The sequence below is a fragment of the Festucalex cinctus genome, chromosome 1, assembly GCF_051991245.1.
Source record: "Festucalex cinctus isolate MCC-2025b chromosome 1, RoL_Fcin_1.0, whole genome shotgun sequence".
NCBI classification, from domain to species: Eukaryota; Metazoa; Chordata; class Actinopteri; order Syngnathiformes; family Syngnathidae; genus Festucalex; species Festucalex cinctus.
This window is the reverse complement of record NC_135411.1, coordinates 3,781,526-3,798,837: the sequence shown is the minus strand read 5'-3', so window position 1 is coordinate 3,798,837 and position 17,312 is coordinate 3,781,526. Positions and strand designations below refer to the sequence as shown.

Sequence of the window (17,312 nt, the reverse complement as noted above, 5' to 3'; positions counted from 1 at the left end):
TTCTTCCTCTTCATCTTCTTTTTCTTCTTTTTCTTCTTCTTTTTCTTCTTCTTTTTCTTCAACTTCTTTTTCTTCTTCTTCTTCTTCTTCTTCTTCTTCTTCTCCTCAATCTTATCTTTCTTATTTTCCTCCTCCACCGTCCTTCTCCTTCATCTGCTTTTCCTTCTCTGCTTTTTCTTCTTCATCTTCCTCCTCCTCAATCCTTCTTCCCCTTCACCATCTTTCTTCTGCTTTTCCTTTTTCTACTCCTCTTTCTGCCACTTCTCTTTTCCTCCTCTGCCGTTCTTCTCCTCCTCCTCATTTTTTTTTTGTTATGATTGTTCTCCTTATCTGTTAGTTTTCCATTGTCTGCTCCTCCCCAAGTTTTCTTCTCGTCCTCCTCCGCCATCTTTCTTTTTCTGCTTCTCCTTCTTCACCTGCTACTTCTCTCGCTCCTTTCCAATTTCCATTTTCCCATGATGCTTTGCACTACATGTGGGGTGTTTGTTTTTGTTTTGTTTCTGATGTCAACCGGGCAGCGCACAAAGTAGTTCACGAGCCGCCACCAAAATCTATTTTGGGACCAAAAAGAACTTGTGGCGCGCGCGCGCGTGCGTGCGTGCGTGAGAGATTCCCCGAACGAAGCGGTGGGATTTTCCCGTCCGGCAGCAGAGGAGTCAGATGACAACAGTCTGCATCTTCATCTTCATCATCATCATCATTTTCATCCTCTCATGTTTGTTTGCTGTCGCTTCCCGCTTTATATCATCTGAAAAATGCAAATTGCTGACATTTCTCACCAAAATTGATTTTCCGTTCTTTCCCCTTGCTCCATTTCACCACATTATTATATTATATTTGCAAATTTGCGCTTTTTCTTTTCTTTTATGAAACTGACTTAGTCATATTCATATTTTAATCATGACTTAATTGCATTAATAAAAAAAAGAAATCAGTGAGCAATTACTGTCAATATGCTGAAATCAGATGATTTGGACAAATTTTCAATTCAAAAATGGCTCCAAACGATTACTCGATTATTAAAATAAGTGTCGATTAATTTGATAATTCATTACTTGACGATTAATCGAAGACAATGTCATTTGTTAGCTTTTCCTGCTAAACAGATTAGCTGTCTGACCTCTCATCAACACGCGCACCTGTGTCAATCACGATTGTTGTGAGAGGATGAGGATGTGGTTGAAGGACACGCGGACGGCGGACAAACATGACTTTTGAAGACTTGTTCAAAATGGCGTTCGTACTGTGTTCACGTCAGCGTCTTGGCAGAAGGAACATTTTGAGAGGAAGCGCTTGTAAACTACGGAAATGTATTGCATTCACTTGGGAAAAAAAAATAATAATTCTGACTATTTTTTTGGGGGGAAGCTTTGTTTTTGTGAGTAATTTTTTTCATTTTATGTTTAATGAATATTTTTACTCCTATTTTTTTGAGTATTTATTTCTGTTTTTTTTTTTTTATTATTTCCCCCCCTATTTCTTCTTATTTTCTGTTTTTCTTAGTATTATCCCATTTTATAAAATAATAATTTTTATGTTTTTATTAATTTTTTTCCCTTTTTTCTGTATATTTTATTGAATATTCCCCCTGTTTTTATGAGTAATTTTATTCCCTGTTTTATAAAATATTTGTTTCTGTTTTTCTGAATATTTTATTGAATATTTCCATCCCTGTTTTTCTGAGTATTTTTTTTCTGTTATTTTTTTTTATACTTCCCCCATTTTTTTCAGATTTTTTTTTTCTGTTTTCCTGAATATTTTATTGAATATTTTTCCCTGTTTTTCTGAGTAATTTTTTTTCCCATGTATTTTTTAAAATATATTTTCACCCCGTTTTTCAGATTTTCTTTCTGTTTTTCTTAATATTTTTATTCCTGTTAAAAAAAAATAAATAAAGTTTTTCTGATTTTTTTTCTGTTTTTCTGAATATATATATACATTTTTAAAGATAATAATAACCGTGTGTGTTTTTTTTTTTTTTTAATTCACAGGTCAAAAACAAAAATTACTCAGAAAAACATTAAATATTAAATATTTTTTTTCCCTGTTTTTCTGAATATTTATGACAAAAAAAATATTCAGTCAAGCAGAAAAAAAAAATATTCAGGAAAAAAAACTTAAACTTATTTTCTTTTTCTTTCAAGTGAATGCAATACGCTTCTGTATGTAAGTGACTACTTTGGAAATTTGAGTAAGAAGTAAAGGTTCTTCTTAAGTTGTTTTCTCCAGGAGTCATCAGATTGACTCTTTTGGTGGGCGTGGCCGAGTCGTCCGGTGCACTCATTGACCCCGTTTGCTTGGCCGCTCGTTCCGCTTTTGGAGTCCATTCAGCAGATTAAACGTCCTAAAGTGAACAATCCCCGCCGGCTCGCGCTGACAGGAGGACCGAACGAGCAACCGCCTGCCGCCTGCCGCGACGCGACCAAAACCGCAACATGCCGCTTTGAATGGATCAAAAAAAAATAAAAAAATAAATGCTGGCATGTTTTGTCAACTTGCAATCTTCTCAAATTGACTCATTGCACTGATGCTGCTGCTGCTGCTGCTGCTGCTGATGATGATGATGATGATGATTAGGAGTGTGATGATATATATATCGATATCGTGATACTTTTTCTCTCGATAGATTATTGATACGCCTACGCAAGTATCGCGATATTTGTCATTAATAAACAGCCACTTATAACGGCTCCGTTGTTCATGACTTATTGAGCAGTTACTTGGCAGGCCACTAGGGGGAGCGCCTCATAAGAGTGGCGGGGAAATGGACACAAGTCTTCAGGCAAAGAAGACTCATGAGCTTAGTTTTATTATTATTATTATTATTATTATTATTATTATTATTATTATTATGTTATTTATATTTTATATGATTTAGTATTATTATTTTTTAATTTATTATTTATTTATTTCATTATTTTATTTTTATTATTTATTATACATTATTATTTATATATATTATTATTATTATTAATTTATATATATATATATATATATATATATATATATATATATATATATATATATATATATATATATATATGTGTATATATAATTTAAAAAATATATATTTTATATTATATATTTATATTATTATTATTACTATAATATGAATTATTTTTTATTTTTTATTTTATTTTTTATTTAGATTTTAAATTATATATTTATATTATTATTATTATTACTATAATATTGTGAATTATTATTGTTTTTTTAAATATTTTATTATTTTATATTTTTATTTATTATTTACATTACTATTATTACTATAATTCTTCTTATTTATTTATATTATTGTTATTATTTTTATGATTAGTTTTATCGTAGATTATCGTGGATTTATGAGCTGACCAATACATGGATAATCGTCGTTATCGTGAGCATATGGTATCGTATCGTCAGGTACCCAGAGGTTCCCACCCCTGATGAAGATGATGATGATGACGATGATGACGTGACATCCGACCGAGCGAGCGAGCGAGACGCCAACGCGAGACGTCCGCGTGACTCCCGCCATCAATGCGTTCTTTGTTGACAATTTGCGGCGGCGACTCGTCAGATTTTCTTCATAACTTCCCGGCAAAAACTTTTCCTCGCACTTCTGATAAAAGGCGAGCAGAAAGAAAGTCACGAGGAAAGAACCAAGCAAAATTTCCATTTGGAGATTCCTCCTCTATTGTCATTTCTCAGCAGCAAGAAAAAAAAAAAAAAAAAAGAGATTGATGATGAAAATAAGCGATTCTTCGAACAAGGGCATCGTTAGCCAAGGTTGTTTTTAGCCGCCTTTAGCTAGCAGCGCGTCTTGGAAACCTTCCTAAAAATAAGTCGCGGTTCCTCGCCTCGAATGTCACTTCACAAATGTTTGATAATAAATTAAAAGTCATACGAAGCAAATAAATAAACGAGTAAAATAAATAAGTTGAAAAAATACACCATAAAGTGAACAGAATGACGCACGTCATAACACGCTATCCTGTCCTTGGAGCTAGCCAGTGCTAATCTTATCCGCCATTTTGAAATTCACTCTCCGTTTTAGTCCGCTTTCAATCACACTTGTTAGTTTTTATCATCAATAACATTTCGCTTTTATTTAGTCCGATTTTACTTGATTTTAAATCTAGCATTTTATTCCAAGAAAACTGTTTTATTTGTCTACAAAAACTGTTTTAGTCAGAACAATCAAACCCTAGCTGTATACATTTTTTTTTTTCAGCAGCATAATTTAAACATTTCCGATCTAAAACTATTTCACATCAAATTTCCTCTCAACTTTTTCATGAAAAACAACGTGACGACGCACAATTACAATATAACAACAAGTGGCTACGATAGCTCCATGCTACAAGCTAGTAAGTTAGCCAGCATTAGCTAGCGGTTGGTTTAGCATTATTGTTGGAAAATTGTAGCCGTTGGATTAATGTTACGTTACTATAATTTTGTTTTGTTTAACCCTTGACCTTGAATTAGGAGTGTGATGATATATCGATGTCGCGATAAATTGGGATACTTTGTCTCCCGATAGATTAGCAGGACGCTAGTTAGCTTGTGTTTTACGCGTAAAATATAGCTTCTGTTATCTTTGTTTTTTGTTGTTGTTTGTTTTTTTTTTTTTTTTTAGCATTTTGGACTTTATTTCGTTGACAAAAATATTTGTATTTCATTCATTTTCGTTGGAACACTAATCATGATGACATCACACTAGGAGTGTGACGATATATCGATTTTGCGATAAATCGTGATGTCTCCTGATAGATGACAGATTAGCAGGACGCTAACGTTAGCACGTGTGCGTCATAATGCGGAACATGCTAATGCCCTCTGCAGTGTTAGCTTGTGTTTTATGTGTAAAATGTAGTTTCTGTTGTCGTTTTTTTTTTTTTTTTTAAAGCATTTTGGGCTTTATTTCGTTGACAAAAATATTTTTATGTAATTCCTTTTCATTGAACTCTAATAACCGTGATGACATCACACTAGGAGCATGACAATATATCGATATCGCAATAAATTGTGATACTTTATCTCCCAATTGATTATCGATACGCCTACGCAAGTAACACGATATTTGTAGTTCATATACAGCCACTAGAACGGCACCATTGTTCACGACTTATTGAGCAATGACTTGGTGGGCCACTAGGGGGAGCGCCTCATAAGAGTGGCGGAGAAATGGACGCAAGTCTTCAGGTGAACAAGACTCGTGTTTATCAACTGACTCACTTTTGCATACGTTTGTATGAAAAATGTGCTTTATATCTTCAATTTTAAAGATTTAAAACATATGTTTGGACTTTTTGAAGCACACAATTTCTGAGCAATATTAGTATCGAATGAACTCATTCACTCGCCGCCATTTTCACATTTCGCAATCCCGTTCGCTCTCGGCCGTTTTACTGGATTTGGACTGATTTTGCAAGGCTCACAGAATATTGTGTTCAATTGCTATAAAGCATGTTGTAACCTATCAAAAGAAAGATGAAAGTCTCTTCTTTCATCAGAAAAAAAAGTATGTTTCTATCTGTTTCTGTTTTGCAACAATTAGCATGAGAAGAGAGCTAAGTTTCATCAGTTTTCACAAATCGATTTAGCTTTTTTCTCAACATGGCCCTGGTTGATCTCCTTTGCTCTGCTGCCACCTGCTGGCCGTTTGTGTAATAGCATAAATTTTTATGCTCTTGCATAAAAAACAAACAAACAAAAAACGTATAAATACGTCTTTGGGACACTTAAAACATAAAAAAAACGTATTTACACGTTATTGGGAGCAAATAAGTTAAATGGATTTAATGAAATATTTGTATTTATTTATTTACTTTTGCAATGTTTCACAAAAATAAAAAAAAATTGTGTCTCGGTGTTGTGTTTGAGAAAGACACAAATTTGTTGACGGAAAGTCGTCTCTGTGAAGAAAACATTTGTATTTATTTATTTAAAAAAAAAAAAATACACTTAAAGTACTTATTGTGAAGAAGACACCATTTTGAATATCGTGTTTCAGTTATGGTGCAAAAAGAAACGATTTTCTCATTAAAAATAAGCATCAGTTTATTCTTCTTGGATAGTTTGATCACAGATTATTGTGGATTTATGACCTGACCAATTTATGGATAATTGCGGCATCATCTCATCGCGAGGCCTCGTATCGCGTGTCATACACTTTGGGCGACCAATCGCTGTCACACTTTTGATCGGCGCGATCACATGCTAAAGTGCATTTAACATTTATGGCGGAATACATTGTGATTTCACTCATTGTTATGAAACGTTTTTGGCGGTCAAAGAGCTCAAACGTTGCTAGCTTAGCACTAACAGCAAGTTAGCGAATGCTAACAGGAAGTTAGCGTCATATCTTGAAAGCGCAAATTGTTGAACGGGCTCGCGTGTGATCGACGCCCACTTCAAAAACACGCCCACTCTTTCATTGGCAACAAAGGACACTTGATGAGGCACGTTTGTCATGTATATTCTTATACGTCATAGAGAAATTACATTTGCACACATGATCACCAAGCGTGTTGTTGAGGCGCCAGTAAGGGAAGACGTCTGCCTTCTCTTTTTTTTTTTTTTTTTGTCTGCCAGGCAAAGAATGTGTTCGCCATCACTTTGCATATTTTTGCGCTCTTGAGTGAGCGTGTGCGTGTGCGTCAAGCAGGAATGCGCTCGCTGACGACCAGCGACAGTTGCGGCGCTTCGGGCCCCCGGCAACATTTGTGCGCCTTCAAAAACGTGTGACCGTGCGATCGGCGACCAATCAGAATTGGCCAGTTGGGACGATTGTTTTCCCCCCCCTTTCAAACGTTATCGAAGAAAAAAAAACAACGAAGTTTCCGACTCTGTTGAAGTACCCTGAAAGCACCGTATTGCTAGCGTAGCATTAGCAACTAGCATGTGTGTAGCGCAGGGGTGTGCAAACTTTTCCAATTGAGGGCCACATACAGGAAATCCGAAGGACGCAAGGGCCACATCATGTGAGGAAGAGAAATTGTGTTTAGTCCTAAAAACTGTACAAATAATTAATTTGTGATTTTGCATATTTAGAAAAATGCTACAATATATAAACCAATTTATTTGTAATATGGCAGTAGGGTTATTATATGTAGTTTTGGAATTTTTCATTTTAGTTTTTATTTCGTTTTTTTAATTTAGTTAGTTTTAATTAGTTTTCGAGGTGGTTCTGTTAGTTTTGATTAGTTTTAGTTTTTTAATCAATGCTTAATTTTAGTTTAGTTAGTTTCAGTCTTAATTTTTATTTTTATTTTTTTTTTATGTGTATTACTTGTGCGCAATATTTAAAAAACACCATGGCCACAAAATAATATATCAAAATAAATCTACAAAAAATCACATTTATGGCAGAAGACTTTGTTTTGTCAAAAAAAAAAAAAAAAACTTAGTTGGCGTCATTTAACATTTATGGCGGAATACATTGTGATTTCACTCATTGTTATGAAACGTTTTTGGCGGTCAAAGAGCTCAAACGTTGCTAGCTTAGCGCTAACAGCAAGTTAGCGAATGCTAACAAGAAGTTAGCGTCAGCTTCGGGAGCGTTTTTCCTTCAAATAACGAATATCCACACACAAATGTTGTGGCAACACATTCGTGAAGAATGAATAAACACGACGCAAAGGCACAAATTCTTCCCAATGTGCGAAAAACCAAGTTATTTAAACAAGTTACTCACTTTGAAGCGTGTACGGCACCACACTGCCCCCAACAGGCCAAAATGCACAGGAAAACAGTCAGGCTTTGTTTCATACTGTCTTTATTTTGTCATTGTCATTTCAAGTGATGTCATATCAAGTTCAAGGATTCAAAGACTTCCTTTTCTCAAGAAAAACAACAAAAACAAAACTTAGTTGACGTCATTTAACATTTATGACGGCATAGCGTCGTGATTTCACTCATTGTGATGAAACGTTTTTGGCGGTCAAAGAGTTAAAACATTGCTAGCCTAGCGCTAACAGCAAGTTAGCACATGCTAACAGGAATAGTCAGTCTTTGTTTCTTTACTGTCTTTATTTTGTCACTGTCACGTCAAGTGATAAAATATCAAGTTCAAGGATTCAAAGACTTTCTTTTCTTAAAAAACAAACAAACAATTGAACTAAAACTGAGACTAAATTTCAAAAAATGTCGGAGAAAATGAACACAAGTCCCGGGGGGGGGGGGGGGGGGGGGGGGGGGTGGGGGGGGGGGGGGGGGGGGGGGGCGTTCAGGTCACCCCGGCGCTCTTTGATGACATCACACATCCGGATGACACGTTTCAAAATTGCCACACCGGACCTGTTGTTGTTCTCTCTTCCGTGCGCGCGCACGCGCATGACATCACTCCTCTGCTCTCCCGGTTTGTGCGCGTGCGCGTGCGCGTGCTTCCGAGGGGAATACTGTCGCTCCATTTGTTTGTTTGTGTGCAATTGTATCTATGACAACACGCACACACAAGTCGCCATTGTATGTCACATTCCAAACTTTCACAAGCTCCATTCAAACCTTTTGATGCAAATGTTGTCCCCAACGTGAACTCTCACATGAAATGACATCTCATAAAAGTGGGCGCGAGAGACGCGTGCGCGCGCGCGTGCGCGCGATGTATTCAGGTCAGCATCAGCGCGCGCGCGCGCACACACACACACACACACACACACACACACACACACCACACACACACACACACATACACCCGGGTCATGTGACGTGGCGCTGTTGTGACATCATCGAAGTCGAAAACGTCTTTGGGCGCTTTTGTGTGGCTGCGTCTCACGTCGATGACATCATCAACTGTTTGCTCGTCAAAGGAAGATGGCAAGAACTTGAGAAGTAAAAAAAAAAAAAAAAAAAAAAAAAAAAAAAAAGTAAAGTTGGTATAACGAGGTGTGCCTGTTGCCTCTTTGGTTTTGCGTTGCACGTTGCTTACATTTAGCGCTCATTAGCAGGCTAATCTCTAGTGTAACCAATCTTATTTATTGATTGATTGAATTTTTATTTTTATTTTGTTTTTCTTCTTCTTATTATTATTATTATTATTATTATTAATTCAATCTCTGGTGTAATAAATTATTTATTGATTGATTGAATTCTTATTTTTCATTTTATTATTATTATTATTATTATTATTATTATTATTATTATTATTATTATTATTGTTATTATTAATTCAATCTCTGGTTTAATAACCTTATTTATTGATTGATTGAATTTTTATTTTTTATTTTATTTTTCTTATTATTATTATTATTAATTCAATCTCTGGTGTAATAACCTTATTTATTGATAGATAAAATTTTTATTTTTTATTTTATTTTTCTTCTTATTATTATTATTATTAATTCTATCTCTGGTGTAATAACCTTATTTATTGATTGATAAAATTTTTATTTTATTTTTCTTATTATTATTATTATTAATTAAATCTCTGGTGTAATACCCTTATTTATTGATTGATTGAATTTGTATTTTTTATTTTATTTTATTTTTCTTCTTCTTCTTATTATTATTATTATTATTATTATTAATTCAATCTCTGGTGTAATAACCTTATTTATTGATTGATTGAATTCTTATTTTTCATTTGATTATTATTATTGTTATTATTAATTCAATCGCTGGTTTAATAACTTTATTTATTGATTGATAAAATTTTTATTTTATTTTTCTTATTATTATTATTATTATTAATTCAATCTCTGGTGTAATAACCTTATTTATTGATTGATAAAATTTGTATTTTTTATTTTATTTTTCTTCTTCTTCTTATTATTATTATTAATTAAATCTCTGGTGTAATACCCTTATTTATTGATTGATTGAATTTTTATTTTTTATTTTATTTTTCTTCTTCTTCTTATTATTATTATTATTATTAATTCAATCTCTGGTTTAATAACCTTATTTATTGATTGATTGAATTCTTATTTCCCATTTTATTATTATTATTGTTATTATTAATTCAATCTCTGGTGTAATAACCTTACTTATTGATTGATTGAATTTTTATTTTTCATTTTATTTATTTATTATTATTATTATTATTATTATTATTATTATTATTATTATTATTAATTCAATCTCTGGTGTAATAACCTTACTTATTGATTGATTGAATTCTTTTTTATTTTATTATCTGTTCTCATTGCTGCTGGACATGTAAATTTCCCAGAGGGATCAATAAAGTCAAGTCTAAGTCTAAGTCTAATTACTATCTATCTATCTATCCATTACTCAATTAATCGATTGAATAGTTGATAGATGAATCAATTAGAAAAATAGTTGATAGTGACGAATGCTGTTTGAAAGCGCTCCATCCATAAAGATGACTTGACAGCACTCGTGTAGTACCACGTTGCGCCACAACATGCCTGGGCAGCGCTGAGCAACTGTTGGACATGCAGCGTCCACGAACCGGCCAAGCGGAATCCGACGTTTTACTGCCACCGCCGTGTCTATATTGCTCGACGAGGCGAGGGAAGAGGCTACGTCGATGCTAATCTCCATTAGCCCAGTATGATATGTTAGCGTCAAGCTAGCTTTGACACTTAATGGCGAATTAATTGAGAGTTGTCAGCAGTCGTTTGGACGTACGTTGCCGCTGTTCTTCCTCAATGAGACAATCCGGAAACAATGTCGAGCGCACGCGTTATTCCCTCGCTTTGTTATCTTTGGAGCGACGCGCGCCAAAAAAATGAGCTCACAAAAGCTCCTTTTTTCTCCATGACGCCGACGCCGCTCGGCCGCTTCCCAGCTTGCTCGACAGACGCGTCGCGCTGCCAAATCAATGAATACATGAATGAGACGCACGCACGCACGCGCGCACGCGGCCTCAATTCACTTAACTTGATTGGATTTGATTAGGAAATGATGCAAAGCTTTCATCAGGAAGTCTTTCCTTGTTACTTCCTGTCGGTGTCCCAATACTTTTGTCCACACGTGTGTTGTGGGCGTGCCCATAAAAGGAGATGGCGAGGAGGAGGATGGAGGGGAAAAAAAGAAAGAGAGAATTAGTAAAAGACAAAAATAGGAGAGTCAGGACGGCCAAAGAAAACAAAAAGACAACAAGAAGGAGAAGAAGAAGAAGAAGGGCGGGAAGTCGTCTCTCGGCCAATCACAAGACGGGAAACTCCAAAGAAACAACAACACTTTTCAACACGATTACATCACAACAATAAATAGACACCGCAATGTAAACTTCATTTATACTCCAAAAGACACTTTATATCATCTCAAACAAAAAAGTTCGATAATAATATCAGTGATAGGCTACTGTAATAATATTACTACTACTACTACTACTAATAATAATAGTAATAATAATAATGATAATAATAATGATGATGATGATGGTGGTAATAATAATAATGATGACAAATCATGCTGGTAAAAATGTATTGCATGTTTTTTGGAGAAAACGAGAAATGGGTAACAATATGCCAGGAAAAAAATACCTAAAACATAATAATAATAATAATAATAATAATAATAATAATAATAATAATAATAATAATGACAAATCACGCTGGTAAAAATGTATTGCATATTTTTTTTGGAGAAAACGAGAAATGGGTAACAATATGCCAGGAAAAAAATACCTAAAACATAATAATAATAATAATAATAATAATAATAATAATGACAAATCACGCTGGTAAAAATGTATTGCATATTTTTTTTGGAGAAAACGAGAAATGGGTAACAATATGCCAGGAAAAAATTACCTAAAACATAATAATAATAATAATAATAATAATAATAATAATAATAATGACAAATCACGCTGGTAAAAATGTATTGCATATTTTTTTTGGAGAAAACGAGAAATGGGTAACAATATGCCAGGAAAAAAATACCTAAAACATAATAATAATAATAATAATAATAATAATAATAATGACAAATCACGCTGGTAAAAATGTATTGCATATTTTTTTTGGAGAAAACGAGAAATGGGTAACAATATGCCAGGAAAAAATTACCTAAAACATAATAATAATAATAATAATAATAATAATAATAATAATAATAATGACAAATCACGCTGGTAAAAATGTATTGCATATTTTTTTGGAGAAAACGAGAAATGGGTAACAATATGCCAGGAAAAAAATACCTAAAACATAATAATAATAATAATAATAATAATAATAATAATTATAATAATAATAATAATAATAATAATAATAATAATGACAAATCACGCTGGTAAAAATGTATTGCATGTTTTTTGGAGAAAACGAGAAATGGGTAACAATATGCCAGGAAAAAAATACCTAAAACATAATAATAATAATAATAATAATAATAATAATAATAATAATAATAATAATAATAATAATAATGATGATGATGATGATAATAAAAACAAAATTTCCCAAATAAAATAGTTTTTCTCCAAACCCAAACAATTCTTGAAAACACGCCGTTGAAAATACATCAATTATGTTTTTCATGAAAACGTGGCGAAATGGGTAACAAAATCCAGGAAAAAAAATTAGCAGCAGAAGTGCAGCACAGGTTGTGTGCGTGGAAACAGGAAGTTGTCAAAAGGTCAACGGGGGTCAGGACGCACACATCCTGCAACACGCAACTCCATCCACACGGACGCACTCAACCGCACTTCATCACAATTTGACATTTTCACTTTCTAAAACGTGAAAATGGGACAAAAAAAAAAAAGAAGTGCTGCCACTAATGACTATTTAATAAAAAAAAAAAATCCTTACTAATTGATTAATCGCCCCCAAACAGAAATTAATTTTTATTTATTCATTAATGTTTTGGTGATAGACGGTTGGATTATGTTTTATAAAATGATTCAAATAGCTTTGACGCATAAATTTTTTTTTTTGGACCAATTTTTGAGGAGAACCCACAACACAATTAGCCTATGCTAATATGTTAGCAATCGCAATTAGCATTAGCTCACTAACAATTCCCATCAATTTAAAGGTAAACAAACACTACCATTAGTTATATAATAATAATAATAATAATAATAATAATAATAATAATAATAATAATAATAATAATAATAAATAAGCGGTCAAGAAAATGGATGGATGGATAATAACAATAATAATAATAATAATAATAATAATAATAATAATAATAATAATAATAATAATAAATAAAAATATAAAATAAATATAATATAAAAATATCAAAGAAAAATAATATTAATAAATAATAAATAAATAAATAATAAAATAATAGTAATAATATAGTAATATATCATAATATATAATATATAAATATTAGAATAACAGTTATAATAATAATAATGATAATAATAATAATAGTAATAATATACATATATAATCATAATGCTAATAATTAATAATAATAATGCTAATAATAGTAATAATAACAAATAGTAAATAATAAATAAATAAAATAATAGTAATAATATAGTAATATATAATAATATATTATATATAAATATTATAATAATAGTAATCATAATAATAATAGTAATAATATAGTAATATAATATATGTGTATATATATATATATATATATATATATATATATATATATATATATATATATATAATAATTATAATAATAGTAATAATAATATAATAATAGAAAATAATAAATAAATAAAATAAAATAATAATATTATGAAATAATAACTAAATAAATAAGTAAAAATAATAGTAGTGGAATAAATCTTCATTTTAAAAATCAATCAATGACCATTTTATTCGTCATGATTGAAATAGCAGTCGGAATAAACGTGATTATGATTTCCATAATTGCAAACGCGCAACTCCATGAACACGCCGTCACACGCACGTCCACGCACACACACAAATCCACGTGCACGCTCACACTCACGCACACAAATTGAAAGTCAAAAGTATTGGGTCAGGTCCAGGAGACAGGAAGAGAAGTTTGTGTGTGCGTGTGCTGAAAGTGTGTCAGGGGTCAAGCGGCAGCCGACACCGAACACGCTTCAAATATCACCGACAAATGTGTGTGCGTGTGCGTGCGTGCGTGCGTGTCATCCGAATGGAGTTGTAATAATTCAAGTGAATATATGAAGTTTATTCATGAACTCGTAATGAATGAAACTTCGGATGAATCGAGTTCACTTGCGTGTTACCAATTGAAACAATTTTTAGGTTGGTCAACAATTCAAATTTGAATCTTAATTTGGTTCAACAGTTCCCCTTTTTTTTTTTTTTTTTTTTTTTTTTTTTTGAGTGTATGTCATAAAAGGGGAGTGGCCGGCGTCGGCCTCTTCAGCAAGAAAACAACAAAACTTTATTTACAAAAGGAAAATGGGCGAGACCAAAACGTGTTGTTTTTGTTTTGTTTTGTTTTGTTTTTCCCGCGGGAAAATGCCAAACTGGTTTTCCAGCTTCCTCGGCGGAGCCAAGAAAAGAAAAGAAAAGAAAAGAAAAGAAAAGCATCGCAACTTGTTTTTCTTTTTTCGTCTCGTCAGTTAAAGTGACGGTTAAAAGCAACTTCAAAGCACCTGCCGGCGTTTTCAATGGCGACTCGTCAGGTGAACACCTGCCGCTCCTTGATGCCGTTTATTACGATCCGTCTCTTGATTTGATTTGTTTCATGCGCTGTTTTTGCCTGAATTCTTCCATGCTTGGATTCTGTTTGAAGGCCGATAATCGGCCGATTATAATCTGTGGCCGATTATCTGTTCGGGCTTGATAGTAAATATTGAAATATAAAGAAACGCTTTAGGGACAAGACAATCGCGTACGCGACACACTTGCTAATGCTAGTTGCTAATGCAAGCAAAATGGTGCATTCGGGGTCATTTCACGGCGTCGGAAACTTTGGTTTTCTTTGATAATGTTTTTTAAAGTTAAACCAATTGGCCGATTGGTTGCGGCCAATTTTTGAAGGACAATAATCGGCCGATTATAATTGGCGGCCTTCTTCTTCTTCTTCTTCTTCCTTTTCTTCTTCTTCTTTCTTCTTCTTTCTTCTTTTTTCTTCTTTTTTCTTCTTCCTTTTCTTCTTCTTCTCTTTCTTCTTCTTCTTCCTTTTATTCTTCTTCTTCTTTTTTTCTTCTTCTTTTTTTCTTCTTCTTCTTTCTTCTTTTTTCTTATTTTTTCTTCTTTTTTCTTCTTCCTTTTCTTCTTCTTCTCTTTCTTCTTCTTCCTTTTATTCTTCTTCTTCTTCTTTTTTTCTTCTTTCTTCTTTTTTTATTCTTTTTTCTTCTTCCTTTTCTTCTTCTTCTCTTTCTTCTTCTTCTTCTTTTCTTCTTCTTCCTTTTCTTCTTCTTCTCTTTCTTCTTCTTCTTCCTTTTATTCTTCGTCTTCTTTTTTTCTTCTTTCTTCTTTTTTTATTCTTTTTTCTTCTTCCTTTTCTTCTTCTTCTCTTTCTTCTTCTTCTTCTTTTCTTCTTCTTCCTTTTCTTCTTCTTCTCTTTCTTCTTCTTCTTCCTTTTATTCTTCATCTTCTTCTTTTTTCTTCTTCTTTCTTCTTCTTTTTTTCTTCTTTTTTGTTCTTCCTTTTCTTCTTCTTCTTCTTCTTTTTTTCTTCTTCTTTTCTTCTTCTTCTTTTTTCTTCTTTTTCTTCTTCCTTTTCTTCTTCTTCTTCTTTCTTCTTCTTCTTCTTTTTTCTTCTTCTTCCTTTTCTTCTTCTTATTTCTTCTCTTTCTTCTTCTTTCTTCTTCTTTCTTCTTCTTTTTTTCTTCTTCTTTTTTCTTCTTCTTTCTTCTTTCTTCTTCTTCTCCTTCTTTTTCTTCTTCTTCTTCTTCTTTTTTCTTCTTCTTTTCTCTTCTTCCTTTTCTTCTTCTTCTTCTTCTTCTACTTCTTTTTTTCTTCTTCTTTTTCCCAATTCAACAGAATCAACATCAAATACAATACAAGCAAATGAAGCACCACAAAATGTTACACACAAGTCGATGACAGCACACTTCAAGAAACAAACACTTCAAAAAATTCTTTCTTCTTCATCTTCTTCATCTTCTTCTTCCCTCTTTGTGCATCCAAACACGAAAGTCATCCGTGTCCGTTTCACCAGCTGGATGGAGGGAAACGTTCCTCCTCTTTTTTTGTTTAGTTCTGCCGGCGACGCTTTGGCTCCTCCCGGCTTCCCTCTCGCCGTCTTTCCCACGACTCGGCGCAGGCCGCCTGCCTCCATATGGTCATGCGGGCTGCACGATTGAGCGTTTGGAGAGGCTGGTGTGAAAAAAAGAAAAGAAAAAAAAAAGGCGGTAAAGTTTCTGGTGACGGCGCCCTCTCGTGGACACTTGCGTCATCATCCTCAGTTTTGCATTCGGATTGGCTGGATTGTGAGAAATGCTCGTCGTCGTCGCCGGTTGATTCGAGACGACTGCCCAAAACGACACAATCATGATTCAGTTGACGGTTTGTTTGTTTTTTCCGGATGAAAAAAAAGAAACTTCCGGAACAAAACAACAACCTCAAAAGTGATTGGATCTTTTCTTCCAGATGATTTTCTTCTCCAGTTGATGGTTGTTCTTCTTCGAGATTGATTCAATCAATTCTACAAATATTCAATGTTGACAGAACTTCTTCTTTTCTAAAAAAAAAATGTTTGTCCACATTTATCCACAATTGTCTTCTACCCTAGATGACTTTTGTTCAAATATTGTTGCGTTCTATTCGACGTTAACTCATTCCCTGCCATTGACGGAAAAAGACGTCAAATGATGCATTTTTTTTTGCTGGTCTGGCAGTGAATGTGTTAATGGTCTTCCATTCTAGATTATTACAAGCTAATCGAGATGATTGCTTTTTATTCCAGATGATCGTGTTTTCTTGTCGATGACTGCCATCTGTTCCAGACGTTTGTGCTCCTACGATTGTTTTCTACTCTAGGCGACTTTCTTTTTGTTCTAGATTGTCTTTTAGATGACCGTGTGTTCCCTTGTCGACGATATTCTGAATGTTTGTCTACTGGTCGAGATTGTTGGATTCTTTTTTTTTTTTTTTTTTTTTTTTTTTTTTTTCTTTTTCTTTAAGAGCTCAGAATTGTTCATTCGGTAGTCTTACCGATTCAACGTCTTGTCATCATTGCTCTTTTTTTTTTTTTTTTTTTTTTTTTTTTTTTTTTTTTGGTGTGTGTGTATGTGTGCGTGCGTTTGCGTGCGTGCGTTTGCGTGCGTGCGTGCGTTTGCGTGTGTGCGTTTGCGTGCGTTTGCGTGCGTGCGTGTGCGTGCGTGCAAATACTTATAAATTTATACTCATTCATTCACCTAAAACCTTATAAATATCCCATTACCCTTCGCCTTAACCAGGTACTTCAGAATCTTGCCAGAGTCGTGAGATTTAAATGGTCAGGAGACCAGAGAAAAGGTCAGAAAAAAAAAGAAATAAAGAGAAAAGA

General features: G+C 33.3%; 1 protein-coding gene across 7 annotated transcripts in view; it reads left to right on the top strand.

Annotated features, from left to right (window-relative positions):
- LOC144013395 (disco-interacting protein 2 homolog C-like) overlaps window positions 1-17,312 on the top strand; it is an 89,640-nt gene that overhangs the window by 4,483 nt on the left and 67,845 nt on the right. The window lies entirely within an intron of this gene.